Consider the following 24,230-nt stretch of genomic DNA (forward strand, 5'->3'; position numbering starts at 1 on the left):
ACCATATAGTTGAACGATGGTAGCGCCCCCCTGTCATTGAGTTTGGTGGGATAGTTCAGCGTGGGTCATCTATATTAATAATGTTTGTCAAAATATTACTCTGATGGTTAATAATTTTTAACATTGCCATCTAGTATCGGGTAGAAGAACTATTTAATTAGAAAATCTATAAATATGGACTCACTGATTAATAAGTTTATTTTATTACATACTTGTACGATATTAATTAAATTACGTGTGGAAATCAACCTTCTAACCTTATAGCATTTTCAGTTTAATTTACTGATAAAATGTAGAAGGACAAAGGTCAAAGACATTTCTGCTATTTCTTTAGAAATATCAACAGATGGCGTTGGTAGGACCAAACTAAAGTACGTTAGAACGCGAACGGTTACTAAAAGACCAAAAAGTTTTACAAGGCCCAACTTTTGTAGGTATTTATGTGTTTTTAGATTACTTACATTACTTATTCCTTTTAATAATATTAACATTATTTTAATTTTTAATTGAAATTCTCAAAAGTTTGTCAAATAATAATAATATACTGATTTTGCGTTTACAGTATCATTTATCTGAGTTTATTTTAATCAAGGTCCCCCGTCTAAAAATAAAATAAATTCTTTTATAATACGCACAATAAACTAATTAGAACAAAAAATCTTGGCAGCGGTGGGATTCGAACCCACGCCTCCGAAGAGACTGGTGCCTTAAACCAGCGCCTTAGACCGCTCGGCCACGCTACCACTTGTACATTTCTTCGAAATTATCGTACAGTTACAACAGGTTCGTAACGTTGTGTTCAGGGTTATCACATATTTTATTTGATTGAGATTATTTTTAGTGTAATCTTGCACTTAAGATAATCGTATCTAACCAAACTTGAAGAAAGCAAATATTTTCTCCAATAAATCTATGTCATGGTAATAATTTCATAAGTACAATCTTAATTCAGTGCTCGTTGACATCACCATCCCGCATGACGAAAACCTCGTGAAGGCCGAGAAGGAAAAACAAAGCAAATACCTTGACTTGGCCCACGAGGTGACCGCCATGTGGGATGTTGACTCGACGATCATTGTCCCGATAGTTGTCTCGGCAAACGGGCTAATAGCGAAGAGCTTCGACCAACATCTAAAGAAGCTCTCGCTAGATGGTTGACTCAAGGGTCAGATTCAAAAGGCAGTGATCCTCAGCACGGCACGCATTGTCCGGAGGTTCCTCAGCCTGTGACCCTGACCACCGGTAGCTTGAGCCCTGCTCCGCTGCCAGCGGGTTAACTATTTTTAAGATTTTTGTTTTTATAATGTATTTTTATTTTTTGATAATTACATTGTAAAAAGAAAAAATTAAAAATAAGAAAGAAAAATTAATAAAGGAGATAATAATAATAAATACACTTTATTGCACACCAAAGATAAGAACAGAAAGAAAAGGAACACACAAGGTACAACTAGGCGAATGTTATTATTATATTTTTCACAAAATTAAATGCCTTCATGACGGCAACCATTAGTGTGCCAAATAAGTTAACCTTGACCTTATAAGTTTGATTTGTTTACTTTGTCGCATGTATTAGGTATTTCTTCGGTACTGTAACTTTTTTCAAACTTTCAGGGTCACTAGTTTGCAAACTAACGTTATTATACCTTATAATGATTATATAGGGTGCTATACAATACAAAATTGTAAACTGAGCCAATTAAGCAAAAATAGACACTACTAAACAATAAATAAGTGCCCTTTTCCTGTAATGCGTATTTCGGCACGCGTCGTGCGGATTTAAGGACGAGTCGCGCATTTATCAACCCGCAAAGGGATCGTAACCGTATTTATAAACTCGAGGCGGTCAGTATTCTTTGTATGAAACTCCATACTGCAACGCACACTTATCCGCACCGTAACGTAAACGCCTCGCCTCGCGACTCAGCGTGCGAAAGGCGACACGGTGTCGATCCCTTTCCGAGTTGATAAGTCTGCTATGAGCTTTAATCCGCATGCGGGCGGCCCGCATTCATTATATAGGCTGGTTTTAGTGTCACGCGGACCGTCCGGTGCGGACCCGCTCCGCACGGCCAATCTGTATGAACTTCTAGGGAGCGTGTTAGAGTAATGCGGTCCGGAGGAACCGCTCCGCTCCCTAGCAGTTCATACAAATCGGCTGTGCGGAGCGATCCGCACTGACAGTCCGCGTGACACTAAAACCAGCCATACATTGTTTTTCCTATAACTTGAGCTACACGCACGCGGGACGCGGATTGGCTGCGGGCACACAATACAATAATAATTTTCAAAAATAGGCTACGATGCTAAATGGTTTAGGTACATTATGCTCGTGCTTTGTCCTCGAGATTAGAAATAAGAACTATGTAGTATCACGTACGGTGATGCCAGTTTACGCACTGTTAGTTGAGGATATTTTTTTTTTTTTTTTTTTGTGGGTATCTCAGTTTACATCCCATTTGACATTGGTATCCGTCGTCAGTCACNATTAATTGTAATTAAAACGAACATGCCACTTGATTTAACTACTCAAGTTTTGTATGATAAGTTAATTAATTAACCATGGTGATTAATTGAGAGTGAGTCACAAGTATTCAGCTTAATCGAGCATTGAAATTCGATTCATGATTATATCATGAATGAAATAAGGGTGCAGTCCTGTTGTCCCCCCTGCTTGGCCCCCCTGGGGGAGCCAACAGGATTTCGAAATCCTGTTGTCCCCCCTGGCTAGGGGAGACAACAGGACTAGATTTTTAATCAATGATTTGAGGACTGTTGTCCCCCCTGACAAAAATTATTTAAAAGCCATACATTTTTATACCATAATATTTATGAAAAACTGAAGTATTTGACTGAATGCCAAATTGCCAAACTGAATACCTAAACGTTTGTCAAGTAGGTAATAATTACAACTTTGATAGGTAAGTATTGGTGCCGGCCGGAATTTGTGCTAACACCTACAAACTTGAAATTTGGCAGGTAGGTTCCTTATAGAGTGTAGACATCCACTAAGAACGGAATTTATTTATTAAAGGATAGAAAATAATATGACAAAATCGCGGTCGGCCGCTAGTTGAATCACTGTCACTGAGCAAGTAATTTGTTGAATATTATGATTAATTCAAAATTATTCAGTTTTAGCATCCTACCTACCTACTAATGTTGTAAGTAAATGCGGAAGTTTGTGAGTAGGTATGGATGTTTGATACTCTTTCACATAAAAACTACTAAACGGATTTTTACTTACACTTGATAAACTTTACAGTAGATAATATTTTTTATACATGAGAATAGCATAATAGAGGTACCTACTTAGCTTTTGCCTACGGCTTTGTGCGTGTAAAATTTTGTCTGTCACAGAAAAAATATAGAGCGCATCACTGTTTCAAAAACCGGGATAAAAACTGTCCAATGACTTTTCCCAGGACTCAAAACTATCTAAATATCAAAATCGGTTCAATGGTTTAGGCGTGAATTCGTAACAAACAGACAGATAAAGTTACTTTCGCATTTATAATATTATTTAGTAGGGATAATTCAAAACGATCTGTTAAAAGCAAGTAAAGCAGATTTTGAAATAGTCTAAAATAGTACCGGTACCAAGAACTTATATTTTTTTCGTTATCCAAATGTTAATTATATTATTATTTGACATACGTTTAGGTATTCAGTTTGGCAATTTGGCATTCATTCAGGTACTCCAGTCCTTCTTAAATGTTATAAAAATTTATGGCTTTTAAATCATTTTTGCCAGGGGGGACAACAGTCCTCAAATCATTGATTAAAAATCTAGTCCTGTTGTCTCCCCTAGCCAGGGGGGACAACAGGATTTCGAAATCCTGTTGGCTCCCCCAGGGGGGCCAAGCAGGGGAGACAACAGGACTGCACCGAAATAAGTACCTAATTTGTTATTGACCAAAAATAAATGTTGTGGAAGAAAAAGTATGAAACGTCTTTTCGGAACATTTTATTTAGATTTTTTTACTCAAAGAATAAAAAACACCTAGTTACTTAATTAGAATATAGAATCAAGAATCAAGCTTTTCCTTGTAATAACATCGTATTCATACAAATTATACTTATTATTATTATGAATAAATAACTAGCTTTAGCATTAGCTACTTAAGAAGGTAGATATACCTACCTACTTAGCCATACTTAAATATTTTTGTCCCAGCACTGGGCCAAGTTGTTGTCCTGAACTGAAACATTCGAAAAAAAGTTAGGTAGAGCTTTAAAAGTTCAGAAACTGGTTTGGGATAAAAAGTTCAATAAACATTTAAAAGGTATTTTAGCAAGATGTAAATTTATAATTTTGAAGCAATTCACGATTCTTTATCTTTAAACTTAATACGTGCAATCAATTTTTTGTAGGCGCGCCGGTTGTTAAAATGATGACAATTGATTTTTTTGAACCAAACAACACGCAAGCTAGATCACCTAATCATTAAAATAAAATAGTTTTGAAGAAACTGACATACCTACCTAGTCACTCTTTTTTTTTGGGTTTTATCGATGTGGTTTTGATTCAATCGTGTGTTGGAATTAGTTCTAGATTGACCAAGAGATAGCGCTGTTTCGTTCACTTCGCGGTATGGAAATGTAGGTACTTAGTAAATATGTACTTATAATGAAAAGTTTTCAAAAACATTGTTTCCGTTTGTAGTAAATAATAATAAATAAATAAAAATTCTTTATTTCAGACAATTTTAAAAGTCCATATTAAGCGGGTTCGAAATAAACATAAACACAAACAAGAAAAACTTGAGAAAAAGGAGATTCAACTGATGGATTTAGCTAAGCAGCGTGTTTTCTTTATAAGAACGATTCTGCAACAAAACTGTGTGGTTTGTTCTGCCTTCTAACTTCTGTACAAGGATACAGATTATTAGATGGATGGATGGATGAAGGATGGAGATAAGTACGTACGGAACTCCAAATTTGTGAGTCTGACACCTGTTTTATTAAAAACTGAACAAAGGACCTGCAAACTTCAAGAAGCCACCTGAATGTTAAACGTTAACTTTTGGCGGGTAAATCCCAGCAAGACACTCTTTTGGTTAACTCGTTTTCCTTGTGCGCAAACGCATCGCGCATGGTTTGCATACGAAAGTTATAGGGGAAATACTGATACGGTATTACCCTCTTAGATCATGAAGGAAATATCGTTGTAATTGATAGACATTTGCGGTTTGTTAGTCGGTAATATAGTGTCTAGTTACTGCATAATCTCGGGGCTTATCCTAGAATAAATTGGCCATGTATTACCTATTATATTTGCTGAATTTATGCTTTGAAATATGAACGAGAAATCACGCTGCGTTAACTTCTAGACGGTAATGCTACAATAAACAAATAAATTGTAGGATTCATAATAATGTACAGTCACGGAATGAAAAGGTTCGTCAGTTTTCAAATTGATTCCTTCAACGAATCGCGAGCACATATTACCTTTTGAAACTATGTTACAGAATAATCTCGAATTAGAGAAAATAATCTTTAACTGTTCGTCAGTAAAGTTCAAAATTATTCATATCAAAGTTTTTTGACGATTTAACTTGTCAAGAAGATTATTAGGATTGATAAACTAAAACCTTCTTGTTGGTTCAACCTGCCATTATCTATTAAATAAAAAAACTACATTTTGTAACATTGCACTGATGGGATAGAAAAATAAACAAGCAAAACCTTATTCTTTAGCAAACGTCATATTTATTTAAATGTTAGCAGCGCTGTTTCTTGCACTGTTATGTTGGCAGGTTTGACTCTTACAGTACCTCGTGCAAGCGAAAACCGACACTAAGGTGACGAACCTTTTCATTCCGCGACTGTACTTCAATGTAAACAAATTGCTTATGTCTATGTTACTGTAACTAAGCCCATTCTACGGTAGATCTTATGATTTTCCAGTAAGTAAATCTTAAGTTATACCCAATTCCATGGTAAGAGTCATTTCGAACTTTTACTATCATTTCCAAATGGTAAATCTAGGAGATATTTTTGATTTGATTTGAATTATTTAGACCATCGGGATATAATATAGAGAGATTAAATCGAGTATTTTGAGCGCTATTCTGTATTAAATACGAAAATCAAGTTATTCAAATTTACGCTAACTTTTAAGAATCAGTTCAGATTCAATGTCTTCACAAGTTTTAATCTAACTAAATTTAACTAAAATTTAAGCTGTCTCTCTGAGTAGGCTTTTTAGATTATAATGAGCCTCAAAGTTATCCGCGTTAAATATTCAGCTAGATTTCAGTCTAGTCTATATTTCTAGCATTAGCCTACTGCAGTTGCCCCGAGGTCGAGGCCTGTCCTTCGAGCGAGGACATGGTCACTGGACAACTCTAAACTGCGATACAAAACTGGTAAAATTTACTTTCTTCTTTGATATTAATATTTCATAGTCTTGTATAAATAGAAAAGCGCAGTGCAGCGATAAAATGCCTTGATTTCTAAGAGTCCTTGATTTTGTTTTGAAGTTATTGGAGATTTTTTAAAGTCGATTTGTAACAGGGAAAAGCATGTGTAAATACGTCACTCTTCACATTTTCGTTGCAATTGACACGTAGTTCTTAGTTTATGACGAATTTACTTTTCATTGTATGAAACTAACGTAAGTGTGACGAATTATTTAGGATAAACCCCAAAATGATGTAAATACCTGTGTCTATTCCGTTAGTTTCAGTAAAAATCGGTTTGTGTAACTGGGATTTTGATTGACAGTCTATATTCTTTTCATCATCATCATTTTAGCCATAGGACGTCCACAGCTGAACATAGGCCTCCCCCAATGATTTCCATATTGGCCGGTTGGCGGCCTGCAATCCAGCGCCTTCCTGCTACCTTTATGAGGTCGTCGGTCCACCTTGCGGGTATACGATTTTCTGTTAATAAATGGTAATGAGGTACTGCTAAGTCCTTAAAAACCTGTTATTTAGGCATACCTACCTTAAAAATAATCAATCTCAAAACTTCTACGTAGTTAACGCCCGTATTCGCAAACGATGCTTGCTTATGTGAAGCAGCAAATCGAACGCACAGCGTTGAATAGAGCTCTGTGTTTGGCTCGTATGTCTGTGAGACCTCATAGTAATGTTTGTGAATACGGGCGTTAGTAGACAAGCACATGACTGGTTTTTCAGTCATAACAGTAGGTATGGGTTTTATTAATAATTTACAATACCTAAACAAAACACTTTATTGTTTTCCTGCATCATAAAGTTGTAGTTTTTGTCATTACTCACTACTAAATGTTATCAATGGATGATAACGAACTGTAGTATGTTTGTTATCAATTTGATGGGTGGAGCGATATGGGTCGGGTTTTGTTTTGGTAACGAGGTGAGGTCCATACTTTGAATGGGTAAAATATCCATATCCCTACTTTACTATAAAATTAACTCTGTGTGTCTGTCTATTACGCTTTCACGCCTAAACTTCTGAACCGATTTTGAAGAAATTTGATATTTGAGATAGTTTGAATTCCAGGAAAGGACATAGGATAGTTTTTATCCGGGTTTTTGAAACAGGGACGCGCGCGTAAAGTTTTCCTGCAATAAGAAAAATATTTGTCGCGGGCGAAGCCGTGGGGAAAAGGTAGTTTTACGTCTAAACCACTGGACACTTTTGATGAAAGGATACATTTCCTTGTTATTACGATTATAATTGCCTCTACCTGGAATCGAACTCAGTGCTAAACGCTACGTCGACCCTTGTTGAACTTTGTAGGGGGAAATCTTCATGTGGTGAGGAATACCATGTTTTTTGTTACTCGAACTCATCATGATATTCAAATTAGGTTCTCTCCCTTCTAAAAAAATCATAGTCATGTTCGATGCAGATTTTTTTATGATTATCTATGTGACGTCAATTTGGGCGGGAAAACTTAGTTTTTTTTCTGACGTAGGAGGTAAATGGCCAGTAATAGTTACCTATAGTACTTGAAGAATCACAGTGCGTGGAATGCAGGCTGTATAGATTTTTACCTTTGACTAAATTGTATTTGAGGTTTCTTCTTTGATAAAAAAATATTTTAAAAAGCGCCATTTTGAGGGCAAAAGATTTTTAGACCTTAGGAAGATCCGACGGCTAAGGGATCAGAATTTCTATCCTATACAGGCACGTGTGAACTTCACTTGTATATGTTACAGGAAATGTATGAATTCTAGGAATTGTATACTATTCCTAGGAAATGTATACAATTCCGAAGCTATTTAGGAAATGTATAAAATATTGCTTCAGAGATTGTTTAATACGCACATATCCTAGGACATGTATACTTTTCCTAGGATTTTTATAGAATTCCAATATTGTATTAGGAAATGTATAAAACTAAGCGGCACAAGCGCAGTCGTGTGATCGGGTGCCCCTCAGTACGCCTAAAATTTCATTTAGCCAAACCACATTGGCCGATAGGTACTTTTAACTCACAACTATTATTGTTTAGCCTGAAAGTTGTTTTCACACTATTATACTTTGGCTGAAAAAAATATTTGCCTATTGGCATACCTTTCTTTCGTCATCACGCATATTACGCTGAAGTATTGGAAAACCTTAATTTTAACATCTCTTTTATTTAACTATTATTGGCATGAAGGTTTTAGTACTCCTGTAGCTGGATAACAAAGTCTCGGTTAGGTTAGGTTAGACTTGCGACCTAACACATACACAGCGGCCGCGGCGCGATAGCGCCATTTAAGTTTCGGAGAAAAAAAAGAAATCTTAATTACATTTCCGATTGCTGTTTAGGAAATGTGTAAATTTCCTAGGAAATGTGTCTAATATAATTTACATCACACATTTCCGGGTGATTTTAGGACTTATACACAAATCCTAGGAATTGTATACAATGACGGATTTCATACATTTCCTGTAACATATATATATTTTAAAATATTTCTTACATGTAACATTTATGATAAATCTTACCTGATCTTACTTGACCTAACTGAAGTAATTAACCATTTCAGTTTAAAGCATTAACCTCTATGAATAACGAACGTAGGTTAATAATTTTAAGAAACTTTTACGACAAGAATGACAATAAATCATATTATTATCACCTATTGTTATCCATTGCTGCTCATTATTCTTATTAATTACCACTTAATTAGGTCAGCAAAATCAATATAATGCTTCTTTTAACCGCAATACCTTGAAAATGCCTTCAAATCAATGAAAATCAAGTTAAACCCAATTGTTATTGTTAACTACCGCAAATGCCATTGTTTTTGAAACCACGAAACGAATATGACGCATGGTAAAGTAAATAATAAACAAAAATAACTATCAATTACATAGGTAGGTATGTTCCAAATACATTTAGTTTCATTAATGCAGATGCTTATTAAAAAGTTCTTAGTTTAAAAAATAAATTCGAATCCTACTTATATTAAAAAGTTTTAAAGAAGTTTCAGAAACTTTTTTACAATTCTAACAATTACAACATATTACAAATCATGGCTTATGCGTAAATTACCTACATACATCATAAAAAAGAAAAAAAAAAGAAATAAACATAATAAAAAACATAATTCACTAATTAGTGATGTCAACATGCCTGTTTATTGAAATTACCAAGTATTTTTATGAAACAAATTTTACTACCATAGATAACACAATCTATTATTTTACAAGGAAAACAATATTCACCGTTGTTTATTTAATAATTTATCGATACATTTCTCAATCAGGACAAGTTTAACCTTGCTGTATCTTTATTATTATATTAAAGTTACACCACTTATAAGAAATGAACAATACACAATCGTAATTGAACAATGAATGTACCTATAAAGTCATTGTCTTACTCAGTGCGTGTAAAATGTTACTCATATCGCCAATTACAATAAAATAATACATTACACATAAAAAAATCGCGACTATCAATGTCAAGACGTTGGGACGTCCGTCACAAAGGGGACAGACGACCTCATAGTCAAAAGTCAAAGTCAAAATGTCTTTATTTGTGTAGACTATTATTAGTGCTTACAAATCGTCAAATATTTTGCTCTCAAGGAGCCGCTACATGTCTCATAATCTTTTTACCCTACCAGCGCTTCGAGACCAACATTTGGCAAGTGCTGAGAAGAAGCGCCGCAACAAACTCAGTCACCACCAACCACTGTCTGCACATAAAGGTAGCAGAAAGGACGCAGGCCGCTACCAACCGGGCGATGTGGAAGTCATTGGGGGAGGCCTATGTTCAGCAGTGGACGTCCTGTGGCTGAAATGATGATGATGATGGTGAATATGAAATAAAAGTAGCTACTTTAAATACCATAGTTTAGTTATGGATGTCAAAATGTAAAAGCGACTAACAAGGGACAAAAATATGCGAACCCGTCTGGCCAGCGTAGGGAGTGTAGGACAAATCCTTCATTTGCCTCTGGTAAATTAGAGAGGGTCCTGGAATGGAGACTCAATAACCTGATGATGTACGTCGTTGTACTGAAAGAGAGAGAGAGAGAAGCTAAAATTACTAAGGGTGGATTTGACCAAACAAGAAAATATTAATCTCAGAATTAACTTGTCATCTAAATATAATTATAATTATAACTCAAAGGTGACTGACTGACTGACATAGTGATCTATCAACGCACAGCTCAAACCATTAGACGGATCGGGCTGTTTGGCATGCAGGTAAATGTTATGACGTAGGCATCCGCTAAGAAAGGATTTAACGAAACTCCACCCCTAAGGGGGTAAAACGGGATCCACGCGTACGAAGTCGCGGGCGACCGCTAGTTTTGGCATATTTCCCATACTGAAACTGTCAATGTGCCACCAGGAGTTTGAGAGGGAGAAAGTTTGGTCGAATCGGGCCTAAATTGACATTTTCTACAAAATATGGATTTTTAATGAAGAAAGAACTTACAAAACTCCAGTTTTCTTTCTTCTTTTTAATGTCAAAGACATTTCATTTGTATGAGTAAGAACTTGCCCTGGCCCTGGTTTGTTTGTTTACATAAAAAAATATTACGTAGCAATATGAATGTGAATATTAATCTTTAGTTTGACTATAAAGGCGTTTTATCAAATGACGAATATTGTTTTTGTAATGACTCATATACGTCACACCTGAAAAACCATTGACCCAGTCAATGTCATGACGTCACGAGCCTTAAACTTGTTTATCGGGATTCGAACCCGGAACCCTCATGTGATGACGTTTTGGCGCCAATTTATCAATGCACTAGCTTTTGCCCGCGGCTTCACCCGCGTGAAATTTAGTTTGTCACAGATCGTCATAAATTATAGCCTGTATGTATGTATGTTATTCTGGGTTGTAAACAATAATACTGTAAAGTTTCATCAAAATCCGTTCCGTATTTGCGTGAAAGAGTTACAAACATCCAGACATCCAAACTTTCGTATTTATAATATTAGTAGGATAGGAAGTAGGATAAAATTAAATGCACTGGAATCAATATGGTGACCATGATACAGTGAAAACGTTACTATTATTTTTTCATATTTTATTAAAGGAAATAAATTAAGTATTTTTCATTTGCATAGTAATAATATATTTCCGCTTAGAACTGTAATAAGATTAGTTTAAAGTATAAGGTTCATAATAAAATTGTTAATTATTTCAGTTCATCTTTCCTTTTTTACTTAATACGAAGTTTTTATTTACCTATTCAATGATTAAAATAATACAATATCCTGAAGTCAAGTAAAAAAAAAATTTTTTTCGCAATTCAGGTATATTCTGGTTTCCATAGAGCTCTGTGATTGGTTCGTGTGTCACCCTGTGCGTCCACGCGCACTGTGAGACCTCATAGTAATGTTTGTGAAGACGGGCGTTAGAAGAAATGATGCAATAATAATTCTATCGCATTATGTTATTGACCTGTAAAGATAGTTTTAGTTGGTGAAAATAAATAAATAAATACATAGATCTTCATTCTTCATAGAGCAATTTAATTTGGTTCTGTCATATTTCTTTTTAAAATTAAAAAAGTTTACACTGCCAGCCAATTCGACGCAGACAGTTCATTGTACCCAAAACTGTTTTATGACCCCATCATCTTTGCGTTATAGCAAAAATTGCCAATTAAGAGATATTGTCTGCGATCGAACTACGCTTTAAGCTTATACAGGGTGTCTTTTCATGCCGTATCTGTATCTGCCAAAAATAAATTAAAATAATGCTCGTAATTTTAGAAAAAAAGAAATTGCTAAGTTTTTGCCCTCGTTTTACAATTTAAAACCAAACTGCGAAAATATGTGTAGGTACATAATTAAAATACCTAAGTACGAATAGGTGATGTTGGGTCGAAGTCCAATAGATTTTTTACTTTCTTTAACTTTTATGTTTTTATTTAATGTTTATTTTTTGTTAAACTTATGTGATATTGATAACATGTTTTTGATAACTTGTTTACTTAATAATTATATTTAAAATCCTCAACTTTTTACTATCAAACAGACACCCTGTATGTTACCAAGAAATTATTTCACGTGTAAAAAATATCCGTAGTTACATCTTTAAAAATTATGGTGTGGGATGAGTCATTTAACTGGGGAAAGTACCTTTTTGCGTCTTGCAGAGATGCATCATTCAAGAAATAACAAAAGAATTTAACAGTGTTTTCAAGGGCAGAGGAAATGGTAAAATACCTATACACAGCAATTTGAGACAAAACATGCACATATGAATGAAACGAATCGCTTTAATTAGCAATTTATATAAACCTATTCAAAAATACCTCGACTGATGAAATTTAAAAAAAAATACTACAATATTTTAATTATTTTTGTAAAAAAAATCTACATTAATCAATCGTATTGTGACGTTGATCATTCATGAATTAAAATATCCGAATCGGTCCAGCTATTCTGAACTGAAGATGCGCTTGCAAACTCAGTAGGTATTATTTGAATTAAGTTGAATATTAACATTAATTTAATAATGATAAACATTATTGAGAAAACATTGTCCTAGACAAATCATAAAAGGATAACTACAAATTTTAAAATTTCGTGCAATGAAAATAAATAAACGCGCTCACTAGCAAAAAATGTATGAAAATTTTAGTTTTTGAACGTTTCCCGTTAGGGACGCTGTACAATCCGTCATAGATTAAATTATGTCATTTTTTGACGCGCTCACTAGTGACTGTTTTTGATGAAAACTTACACTCAGCCCTCTGTTAGATTTATAGGACAGTTATATTCTTAGGCCGAGTTGCACCACCTTATTTTAACCGTGACTATAACCATAACCGATGTTTTTTTGTATGAATTTTGACAGACTTGACATTTGTTAAAGTTAAAGAATGATGGTGCAACCGAGCCTTAATCTACTCGTGTATGGATATACAGTTATAAACTAGTGTTATTGTTAGAATCTTATCTTCAATGGATTAAATACCAGTTAAGTGGTTTATAACTTTCCTTGGCACACATTTTCGAGAGTAAACAAACAAAATTAACTCATTGCTTTTTGAGTTGCGAACTAATTGGATTGTAATTAAAATTGTCATTAATTATATCATTAAAACGGCGTTAACTACTCGGTTTTTGATTTGTGTGCTATATTATCGAGTCCCAACAATTAAAATAAAAGAGTCACGGTCATATAAAAAAATGTCGCGTTGAGACCAGTGTTTCTCTATTTTAGAGAGTCACGGGTCTAATAATCCAGCAACTTTAATAATAAAATATGATGCTTTCTCGCTGGAGACATTTTTCATGCGGTATTAAAACGAATGCTTTGTTAAGTAAAAAGTTGAAATAATTTAGTATTTTGCTTTACACCCGAATGCTTCCAGTGAAAGAGCACCTTTAATAACACTTAACTAAAATATTACTCTGAGAATAATTTAGTAAAAATACTCTGAAAATATTAGAACTACGCCTCGGAATTGCAAACAGAATGAAAAGCATGAGGAGAGTGTGCGAGTTGTTTTATTAATGAAACAAATTAATATCTTTTAATTACTTAATTACACATCGATATTTTCAGATTTTTAGTAAGTTATAAAATTGTTTTAAATATTTTTATGACTTACTAAAAATGTGAAAGAAATATGGAAAATAATTTTCAGTTTTCTCAGCACCGACAAAATTATTCCACTTAGACTTCATAAAAAAAGTTTGAGATTATTGTGTATAAAGCTATAAATTGCTAAAAATTAATGACTAAGTCATTAATTAATGAACACCATTAAAACCCATACAACATCAAACTCGGCTCATTTCACATCAACTAAAAACCGGCAACCTCCCCTAGTCTTCCGCGTAAAAAAATCAATCAAAAACCTTTCCCACGGCTCAGAGCGAGCATTGACCGTAACCGGTTGGGGCAACCCTTAAATCTGCTTAAGCTTAGGTAGCTTGGCGACAAGCTGTTATCATTATCACTCATTGAACTGTCCACCTGACGTGCGGTATAAGCGACGGATTACTACCTGAACCGCAGTCTGGCGGCGAGCGCGCGAACGAACGCACTTGTCAAATTCAAAAACAGAACGCGATTCGAACACGGAACGCGAACGAAAATGTAAAAAAATCGAACGCACGGGAATGTAATTTCAAAAAACTGACTGGCCAGTGTACATAATTATTTTTGTGTAAATATTTTTTTTAAAGTGTCCTTTGTGTGTGTTTTGTTTTTTTATACAAATAAAATCCTGTGATATTAGATTTAAGAAATCCAGCGAGCGGACGAAAGCAAGTAAGTTATTTTCACATAATTTGTTTCATATTTGCATTATAATTTTGTTACAGTTGATAATATTGTTATGGTCGTTAGTGGTAAATAGCATGAATAAATAAATACCCAGTTTATATGCCTGCATACCTACCTAAATATTTTGTCCTGAAGGTAAGTGTTTACGTCAATAAAAGTACGTATTGTTGAATTTTTAAGTGCCTATAGACAACCGTTATTGTCCTTTTAAGAAAGAATAATACTTCAATAATTATTGAAGAGGTTTTAAGTCATACAGATATGAGACAATAAACTTACCGATAGAATAGCGTAGTTCAATGCTTACGTTTATGTTATTGTTTGAAAATTTTAAACAATAAACATTTTTCGCACCATCTTAACTTTCAGGCACGTAGCAAAATATGCAGGTAGTTAAATTATCGTAAATAAGCAAATAAAATCAGTTATTCCATACATGCTTCGTAATTAAATTCTTGTTCAGTCAGCTGTCAAACTTAAGGAGCTGTCAAAACGAGAATTCTTGGGTTTTGTATGGAAATGCAATCTACATCACTCAAATATGCCTTTTTGTGACAACTACCTAGTGTTTTTTACAGGAATGATATTTTTATTTGTAAATAAACAATGCTTGTTTATCGCATCAGTTGTAGATACAACTGATATTTAGGAATGTCAGATACATATTTTTATATCATGCGATTATTTTCGGATTTGAAATATTGTGAACTTAACTTACCATTAGTCAAATTTTTTTGAGTTTCCGAACTTAAAAAAAATATAGTTTTTAATTTTTAGCGTTAAGAGTTGCATCTCAAACTCTGTAATTTGGAAGAGCAGTCGCCCGGCAAGCGGAAGGTCGTGGGTTCATTCCCGCCTTATACAATTTTTTCAAGTTATAAATAATAATAAAAAAATCGTAACTTAGTAACTTTGGTGCAGTGCACTGCATCATTGGGTTAACTCAAAATGCATCAATTCTCATCAAAATGGAAATGCTTTCTTATGCAAATGTCACATTCTTACTGATTAAATTATTAATTCCTTCTAGGTTAAAATAAAAAGTCTGAGTGCCAACAGACTCGACTTAGTTAATAATTTTTAAATTTTTCTTGAGCCAGCTTATAATAATAACAAGTTTAGTCTACTATCTTCTTCTTTAAAATATTCTAAACTTAGTTTTATTATAATTATCATAATTTGTGTCAGACTGACATTTATCGGCCACTATAACGTGACATTTGCAGCATAGAACTTATCTTATCGGCCAATAATAATTATGGCGTATTGATATGGTGCAGTGGCATGGAGAATAACCATAAACAGGGTTCTAGGTTCGATTCTGACCGCGTCAATAAAAACAAGGAAGTTCTTTCTCTCTGGGAGTCGAATCCAGGATCTTCTGGTCAGAGTTTAAGTCTACTAAGTAACTAAGCAGTGCCTAGTGGATTTGTAGGGTTATAGGCTAGAAGTTCGTAAACTCTTAAAAACAAAACAATTAGTAAATATAATTATTTAAATAACAACGAATACTCCGCAAACATTAGTATAAATATTTATACATAAATATACCTACTAATTAACTGATTATAAATAAATATATTATTAAGTATTTAACTAATTTCATAGTGTAATGATGCGCNTGCGCACGATAGTTCTCAGTGAAAAGGTTATCATAGCAATTATATTATTATCTATGATGATAACTATCTACAATGTAGTTTTAATTACCCGACGCGGCACAAAAGAAGGGTAATGACATGTGTTTTTCAACGTATATTTATGTACGTTATGTTTTGTTCATTCGTGATCAATTTTAATAGTTCTTAACTCAATTAGGTAATTTGGTGAACTCTTATCTGAAGATTATAATTTAATTGTTATTTCGAACATTTTCATACTAAAACTGTCAATTTGCCAATTTTATTTTTCAGTTCAGACTTAATATTGTGCTATGATATTGTTTTGTATTGTTATTGTTTGTTCTCTGTAGCTGTGCCTGAAATAAAATAAATATAAAATAAAATAAATAAAAGTTACTCAATGATTCTCAATGTTAAAGTTACTCAATGAAGAATCAGCTGTTAATTTTGCAAGTGTCACTACTAAAGCCATTCCTTATCAGGCGGCTACCAGACGTAATTTTGTAAAAAAAAAATGAAAATTTAAAGTTGTCGCACTTTGTTAAGTGAGGTATATTGAATAGTGCTTATTTTAAAATCATCTAAATGTGATAATTATGATCATCNTGATCATCAGGAAAATAATTTTTAATGGGAACCATAAATACGGAACTCTAAAAACCGCCTGCGCTAATCTAATAATAAACTTTTCCTTATTCGTTATAAACGAAATAAAACCAAATAAAATGTATTAAAGAATAAGTTTAACCATAATACTGAGAATTGTATCAATTCGTTTTAGAATGTCTTCTGCATGAAATATTGATACAACTTAAAAAAGTGAAAAAAAGGAGTTAATAAAACCGTTGATTTATTGCAAAATATTAATCGATATCAAGGAAAATATGAAACCTTATGTACTGGTGATAAGGGCGATTTTGTAACGACGTGTAGTCTGATGTTTCCGACTGTACACCATTTGTTATAACCAGTTCGGCTTAGCAACATGTTAGGTCGTTTTTTAATCAGTGTATATTTAATTCAGTGTCCGATTTCGATTTATTAAACACGTGGTTTTGCAAATAAACTATACTTGGTACCGTCAAATACACTATTACTTTTGGTTCAACTAAATAAAAAAATCGTAAATTGATTTTGAATCTTATTGTAAAGGAATAAGGTTTAAATCCTTTGGTAAGATATGTAATTTATGACGCCGACTGTACGTAATATAAATAAACATTTAGGATGAGATAAGGTCTGGTGATTGAACTTTATTATAACTTATTCGATAATCTTGAAACAGGTAATAATTTATAAGTTCCGAGGCAGTGGCGTGCGTTAGTTTTATTTTCGAGGTAGGCGCTATAATATTTTTGGGAAAGCAATCAATTTAATTGCCTGTATGCAGTAATTTGTATCGCATGCCACTGAGTCCTCTGATACAGGGTGACCCAATTTGCGTTTCTAACTTCTAGTACAAAGTAAGATGGTGCAACCCAGCATAAGTATCTCTATGTCTCTATCCTTCAACCTACCCCCTATTTTTTTTGTGAATAATTGAATTCATGCTTAGCAAGCCATTTACCATCAATAGGCTTCATAAGTTGTTAAAGCTCCCATCAAGATTCGAACCTATAACTTTTTATTTTTTTCTCTGTATGAAACTCCGTATTGCAACGCACCGTAAACGTAGACCCCTCGTCTCGTGGTGTTGATTCCTTTCCGGCTAGATAAATGTGCTATGACCTTTAGTCCGGTTATAAAATTATCAAGCATCTTCAATCCTTCAACTTTATTAAACTCATTTGTAAAAGTTTTTCTAAAAATATTCCACGATATTCTTTAGCATACAACAATAGCGAGTTTCATAACAAACCAACATAATTTATTTCTCATTAAACACACATTCGCTTTGTGGTTTATAAATTCGTTGCGGCTAAGCCATTTGTATGTCGTATCTAGATTAAACTAGCTTGGTTTTATAAAAAAATCTATAACTGTAGTAGAAATAGAGAGAGCTATTAAAACAGCATTTGTATAAACCGATTGGAGAGATAAGACCTCTTACTGAGATTTATTTCTGCCAATTTTGAGTAATTTTGTGTATTAATTGTATTTTTCTGACGACAGCAGAGTTAGTAAAGTCAACAGTGTGGCACCTTATATAAATAATGCGATTTAACAATATTTAAGCGAGATCTAACCACCAAAACCACGCGGGAATTTAGAAACAATTATGCACACAGGGTGCTTAGGCGGCTAATGCCCGTTTTATTTTATTTTTTATTTTATTTTCTTTATTCAGATATTCAGCTCTTTATAATAATAATACAAGATCGTAGATCTACAAGGCTTCAGCCCGTTTTCACCATCAATCCCTAATTTTTAAAAGTGATGGTAATGGTAACACAACAGGAATTTTGTTTTCATAGGGGTCATTTAAAAATTAGGGATTGATGGTGAAAACGGGGATAAGTCTTGTAGATCTACGAGCTCGTGAAGAAAAGCCTTAATTTTTTTCTGGCGAGAAAAATACAAAGATTCCATATTCATTTATTCTTTAATGCCATACAATTGGTAAGTACATTAGGTAATTCATCAGCTAGTGAGTTATGTGGGGTTTTCCCTGAAAGGAACCCAACTACTAAAACATGATGGTGATATTGGTGAGCCATATGAGTTGGAAACGTGGTACATCATTAACTTTTAATCATACTTCGAACTCTTTTCTGATAAAAGTCAAACTGTAGATCCTCGCTGTACATGAGTTGCAGAGGTAGGAACGAGAGTTAGAATTAGGTCATATATCGAAAGAAAGTGGAGTGCCAATTAAAGTAACGGTAATTCTCCTATCTCAATGACACCCTGTATTTTTATACACGGTCATTGTATAGCATTAGCTGAGTTAGGGAAGTTATTCAAAATTGCAGACGCATTCATAAACAAAAGTTTGTCTTTTGTTTTGAGGAAATTGCTAACCAAACCGTGAACATAACAAAGGCTTTGTATTAACTATCTAAAGGTAGAATCAGATTTGTCCATTTTAAGTGTGATGATAATGATGATGATGATGATGAGCAGAAGCATTCATAGAGTTATGTTGTGTATGTTTATGTATATTTAAATGCGAGTATGTTTATTTACGAGAAAGTATTGATTGACTTTTAATCCAGTCGACATATTGTAGTCAAAAGCAAATCAGACTATACGTACATTTACCTAAGATAAAAAACCTGAATTAGGTAACTATTTTTTTAGTTGGTGCAGTTTTTTAGCATGAACCTAGTATTTGGTGTTTTTTTTCTTTATTTCAGAATATAATTATAATTAATAATTTATTTATTTCGGACCAGAAAAATCCATGTTTGTGCTAGTAACAGTTGAGAATAATGATGACGAAAAAAGGAGATTCTTTTTTTGCTTAAATCAATTGGGTCTGTTTCTACCTTTAATACCTAAGATTAGACAGTTCATAAATATTTTGTTTATGAAAAGTTGTTATTATTTAAATAACTTGTCACGCATGATTATCAGATAAGTTTACAAATAACGTATCAATAACAAATCTATGTTTGGTATTCGATATTTATTTACCTGCAGTCAATAATTTGACTGTTGTAAATAATGAATGTACCTACTTACACTGAAATTCTGTAAGGGTCCGTGGCCGAGTCCCCCAGTATTCGACGCACCCGTGGTTGAAGCCCCCGATTTAAATAAATTTAATATCATATATTTTTCGGCTTTTTGCACTAAGTACAGTCAACGAAAACCATGCATGTTTGACGCTATTTAAAATGATGTATTTAATTTTTTGTTAAAAATACTTAAAACTTTTATAATTAAAACTTTTATTTGTAGTTAGTTAAATGTAGAGAGAGTAGAGTTATTTTAAAGACTGATTGTTACAATTATTTTGATTAGGTAAAACGATTTACATGTTATTATAGGTAAATAAAACCTATGATAAAATAATGATAGGTTAAAATAAAACCTATTATATTTTTAGGTATCACTATGGTAAAATAATATTAAACATTTATTTGTACCTACGATCAGTATAAATATTTATTCGTTTATAAATATTTTTGTGACTGACTGTACATTTGATTAAAAATTGCTTCTATCTGACCGGGGGGGCGTCGACCACGGGTGCGTCGAACACAGCTGGGGACTCGGCCACGGAACCTTCTGTAAGCATAGGTACTTACAGTATTAAGTAATTTCAATCATTATGCCAGATATCTAGTGCCCATTGTCAATTTAAACCGTAGGTACTTATGCCTATTAATGTTTGTAAATGTCACGATATTCTCTAAAATTAATACCTACGGAAATCCTTGGGGGAGGCCTTTGTCCAGCAGTGGATGTCTTTCGGCTGAAACGAACGAACGAACGAATACCTACGATTGAGTTGAAAGACCGAATATGCGAATATAACAAACATGTCAGGTGTCTTTAACATCAAATATCATAATAATAAATTGACATAAATAAATAAACGTCTTACGTAAATGGGTATTGTTTCCAATTTTATATTTTACACTAATTAAATCATCAAAAGAAATAGCTTTCTATAAGAAGTGCATTTCGCATGCATTTCAAGTAAAAACACTTGTGAAACAACACAAATGCTAATTAAAAGTTCTTTTGTTTTTTCTATGTATTGACTAATTTTAGGTTTCAGGTCATAAATAAATACGTTTATTTTATTTTTATAGAGAACAATAGTGTCTGGACAAACCTATCCCATCAAAAACAATACTTGTCAAAAAAACCAAGTCTCGCAACTCAGTTGTTCTACGGTAAAAAGTTGTGAGATCCATGTAATACCAAGTCCAGGCCAGGAAATCTTTAACGTTTTACATAAATTATTGACTTGGCCATCGCACTAAATAATTTAATTTANCCCATCAAGATTCGAACCTATAACTTTTTATTTTTTTCTCTGTATGAAACTCCGTATTGCAACGCACCGTAAACGTAGACCCCTCGTCTCGTGGTGTTGATTCCTTTCCGGCTAGATAAATGTGCTATGACCTTTAGTCCGGTTATAAAATTATCAAGCATCTTCAATCCTTCAACTTTATTAAACTCATTTGTAAAAGTTTTTCTAAAAATATTCCACGATATTCTTTAGCATACAACAATAGCGAGTTTCATAACAAACCAACATAATTTATTTCTCATTAAACACACATTCGCTTTGTGGTTTATAAATTCGTTGCGGCTAAGCCATTTGTATGTCGTATCTAGATTAAACTAGCTCGGTTTTATAAAAAAATCTATAACTGTAGTAGAAATAGAGAGAGCTATTAAAACAGCATTTGTATAAACCGATTAGAGAGATAAGACCTCTTACTGAGAATTATTTCTGCCAATTTTGAGTAATTTTGTGGATTAATTGTATTTTTCTGAAGGTCTATCCACCAAAACCACGCGGGAATTTAGAAACAATTATGCACACAGGGTGCTTAGGTGGCTAATGCCTGTTTTCACCATCTATCCCTAATTTTTAAGTGACCCCTATAAAAACAAAGTTACCATAGGGGTCACTTAAAAATTAGGGATTGATGGTGAAAACGGGGATAAGTCTTGTAGATCTACGAGATCGTGAAGAAAAGCCTTAATTTTTCTGGCGAGAAAAATACAAGGATTCCGTATTCATTTATTTATTTATTCTTTAATGCCATACAATTGGTAAGTACATTAGGTAATTCATCAGCTAGTGAGTTATGTGGGGTTTTACCTGAAAGGAAGGACCCAACTACTAAAAAATGATGGTATTGGTGACCACAACAGTCAGAAACCTGGTACATAATTATCTTCTAATCATACTTCGAATTCTTTTACAAAAGCCAAACTGTAAAGGCTTTACATGAGTTGCAGTGAAGGGAACGAGAGTTAGAACTAGGTCATATTATATCGGAAGAAAGTGGCGCGATGGCGTGCCAATTAAAATAGCGTAATTCGGTAATTCGAACTCTTATCTCAACTTGACACCCTGTATTTTTATACATAAATATAGTAATTGTACAGTATTAGCAGAGTTAGGGAAGTTATTCAAAATTGCAGACGCATATAAACAAAAGTTTGCCTTTTGTCTCGAGGAAATTGCTAACTAAACCGTGAACATAACAAAGGCTTTGTATTAACTCTAATCTAAAGGTAGAATCAGATTTGTCCATTTTAAGTGTGATGATGATGATGATGAGTAGAAGCATTTTAAATAGAGTTATGTTGTGTATGTTTATGTATATTTAAATGCGAGTATGTTTATTTACGAGAAAGTATTGATTGACTTTTAATCCAGTCGACATATTGTAGTCAAAAGCAAATCAGACAATACGTACATTTACCTAAGATAAAAAACCTGAATTAACTATTTTTTAGTTGGTACAGTTTTTTAGCATGAACCTAGAATTTGGTGTTGTTTTTTTTCTTTAATTCAGAATATGGGTCATTCCATAAAAATCTGTATATTTTCGACGTTTGTTTTGTTATTATCACCATATAAAAAACATCATTCCCTAACTAGTAATTTATTCCCAAGTGCCGTTTAAAGCTAGGGCCTGACGCTCTAGGGACTGACGATTTGGAGTAAAACTTAACACAAATGCAGATTAACTTTATATTATAAGATGCTTTATACGATGTGCCGAAAATAGCCAAAAAAACACACGTAAATACTAATTAAATTATATACAATTTCTTATTGTAATCAATAAAGCTACTCAACTAGGGACTGACGAAGTGACTGGATTAACACATGTTTCCGCAACAACTGGCACGTTTGCACTAATTCAAAAAACGGCTACCGCAAAGCCAGTATGGTCTGAGGATAACTTCGTATCGTACTTTAAACTCAACTAAATGTCATTCAATCTAAATACATATTAAAGCGCAAAATTATAAAATCAGTGCGTGGCGAGGGAATGACGCTAAAAGCTGTAGACTCTTTTTCAACTAAAGAAAATCAAATTATTGTTTATTAAAACCGCAAAATATTAATAGAATTTAGTGTAATATACATTTAAATAGATTATTCGTTAATTAAAACAAAGGATAAAGTTGATGTTTTTATAAATGTGGGTCCCAAAACACAAACTTTTGGAGTACGGACATGCCTAGGGAATGACGTTTTGGGTCATTCAAAAGGAATTTAAGAAGTTTTAAAAATAGTTTCAAAAAATATAAATGGGTGATGAATAAAGCACATTGCGAGCTGTTATTTAACAATTTTGGAATAAAATATTAACAAATATTTCATGTGAAATGTGGCGCGGACTAAGAGTTGACATATTTTTGTGGAATGACCCATATAATTAATAATTTATTTATTTCGGACCAGAAAAATCCATGTTTGTGCTAGTAACAGTTGAGAATAATGATGACGAAGAAAGGAGATTCTTTTTTCGCTTATATCAGTTCGTAAATATTTTGTTTATGAAAAGTTGTTATTATTTAAATAACTTGTCACGCATGATTATCAGTTAAGTTTACAAATAACGTATCAATAACAAATCTATGTATGGTATTCGATATTTATTTACCTGCAGTCAATAATTTGACTGTTGTAAATAATGAGTAATATAATAACCTAATTACATTGAAATTCTGTAAGCATAGGTACTTACAGTAATTTCAATCATTTTGCCAGATATCTAGTGCCCAATGTCAATATTTAAACCATAGGTACTTTTGCCTATTAATGTTTATAAATTTTGTCACGATATTCTTTAAAATTAATACCTACGGAAATCCTTGGGGGAGGCCTTTGTCCAGCAGTGGATGTCTTTCGGCTGAAACGAACGAATACCTACGATTGAGTTGAAAGACCGAATATGCGAAGATTACAAACATGTCAGGTGTTTTTAACATCCAAATCAAATAATAATAAATTGACATTTAATAAATAAACG

General features: G+C 33.3%; 1 protein-coding gene and 1 non-coding gene across 3 annotated transcripts in view; one reads left to right on the forward strand and one right to left on the reverse strand.

The window, feature by feature from the left end:
* Positions 1-661: 661 nt before the first annotated feature.
* On the reverse strand, positions 662-743 carry TRNAL-AAG (transfer RNA leucine (anticodon AAG)). The gene has a single exon. It is a non-coding gene; the product is annotated as a tRNA-Leu (tRNA).
* A 13,617-nt stretch (positions 744-14,360) lies between these two features.
* The window catches only part of LOC114354729 (solute carrier family 41 member 1-like), an 87,143-nt gene continuing 77,273 nt past the window's right edge, over positions 14,361-24,230 (forward strand). The window contains exon 1 of one of the 2 annotated variants that reach the window (XM_028307268.1): positions 14,361-14,689. The gene's annotated coding sequence lies outside the window, so the exon portion shown is untranslated. The remainder of the gene's footprint in view (positions 14,690-24,230) is intronic. The other variant, XM_028307273.1, reaches the window with a different exon arrangement.

Source organism: Ostrinia furnacalis, unplaced genomic scaffold (assembly GCF_004193835.3).
Source record: "Ostrinia furnacalis isolate ACB-3 unplaced genomic scaffold, ASM419383v2 OfSCF2155, whole genome shotgun sequence".
NCBI lineage: Eukaryota > Metazoa > Arthropoda > Insecta > Lepidoptera > Crambidae > Ostrinia > Ostrinia furnacalis.